We start from the raw sequence: 2,089 nt of genomic DNA on the forward strand, positions 1-2,089 counted from the left end.
GAAAGCCGAGATTTCCGTCTTGTTGAGGTTTACCCCACAACTTCTACTATTGATATGGTACTTCCTAATCAGAAAACTGCACCTTAAGATTTAAACCAAGTTATATTGATAATGGAGGAACCAAAAACAATCATATCTTTAAAATAAATAGTAGGGGGTTCATTCATTTCAAATTGTATTGAAGGTAACTTGCTTTCATGTACATTTCTTTTAGTTTTCTTTTTGTCTTTATAATTGTAACGTGATCGGCTTCAATATATATACGAACTTTCATAACGAAAAAGTCGTTCCTTACGGTATGTTATTTTCAGATTTCATAACTTATTTATTTAATTTAACAGTTACTTTAGATGAATAATCAGCTATATATTCTTGTGTTTTTTCCGGACAGATAGAGGGGTCATTAACATAGCATGAAGCGATAAAGAAAAACAGTTTAAAAATGTTAACCTGTTCGTTTGAACTCAACTCTTGTCTTGGAAACATTGAGCCATTGAGCATTTAATACGATGTCTTGCATCCGAAACATCGTTTAACGGACGTGTTGATATTTATAATTTTGAGCAATATTTGGATGTTCACCTTCATTATTCCAATAGTTGATGGTCTGTGGAATTTAATATTATTTACTACATATCAGAATGTGATACAAATGAGTACTTATGTTGCATGCACAACTTACTGTTCTCTTCAGCATATTCTGAAATCAATGCAATGATAAATTGTGCGGGGTAATTCTTAACCAACTATCTGGAATACCAAATCCATTCCAAATTTAAGATTTGTGATAATATGATAGACCTTGAATTATAACAGACTGTTGTAATATGTCATAGTAAAATATTGACGTCTTAAATCTTGTATTTCTTTTTTGTAGTTCGACAGGTTATGTCTCAGCATGACGGTTTAAAAACAAAATGTCTCATTAAAACATGACCATAAATGATCAATATCTTTTATAGGTAAAAAAGAATAGTACCTAATTAGAAATAAAATTACTGCAGATCCCTCAGTAAAAGTAAGTTAAATCCTAGAATATTTTCAGTTATAGCGCAAACGAATAGCAGCGATCGCATCTATGCAAATATAAATTAAACAACAACTAATGGAGAAGACGTTCTAAGTTACAAAACGTGTGTCTAATCCTATTGTCAATGTTTTTGGACAATAAAATAAGTTTAAACAACAACTAACGTGAAAATTAATACATAGATATAGGAAGATGTGGTGTGAGTGCCAATGAGACAACTCTCCATCCAAATAACAATTTAGAAATTAAACCATTATAGGTTAAAGTATTCTATGCATAAAATATAACTGAAATCATTCGTAATATGTTCTTTTCAGAGAGAATATACTGAAATGTATTTTGAAGAGTCAAACTTATATTCTTTAAATGACTGTAATGACAGAAAGAAAATCTTCTAATTCATGATAGATTATTTTATGTTCTTTTCAATGAGAATAAAATGAATTGAATTGTTAAAAGTACAAGTTATGTACTATAATTGATGAAATGATAACAAAGAAAATCTACTTTTCAAGTTAAAATGACTCTTTGAAATTTTGCCTTACTTAATTTTAAAAAACTATATCAAAAAATAAAATTTGACTTTTAAATTGTGGTGCTTCAAAAATTCGCAAACCAACAAGAAGAACCATTCGATTGAAAATTACTAAATATTCCATTTCGTTTTGTTTTCAACACGGATGAATTTTATACAGAAATACAATTGTAATCGGCAACTATTATGTTTATACAACTGTTTCTATGTCATTGCTTCTTGTATATGTATCAGTACATTTTATTTAGTTCATTTTCTACCCGATTAATTTAAAGACATACTTGATAAAAGAAATTAAGAGATGAAAAGTATTTGTATTGTAGAAGTATTATTGATCGGTTTCCCCAAGTGATGTCTTATGCAGCTTGATCAATGCGGCACGCCTCTGTGAAGTGTGTCTCCAATGAGAAAACCGTTATTCCTAGAATATATGATTTCAGAATTATATTATAATTTAATGAACCCAAGCATAAATAAATGTCCCTGGTGTTTGTAAATTTCTCACTTTATAAACTTCATGAATA

Source organism: Mytilus trossulus, chromosome 14 (assembly GCF_036588685.1).
Source record: "Mytilus trossulus isolate FHL-02 chromosome 14, PNRI_Mtr1.1.1.hap1, whole genome shotgun sequence".
In the NCBI taxonomy this organism is placed as follows: domain Eukaryota; kingdom Metazoa; phylum Mollusca; class Bivalvia; order Mytilida; family Mytilidae; genus Mytilus; species Mytilus trossulus.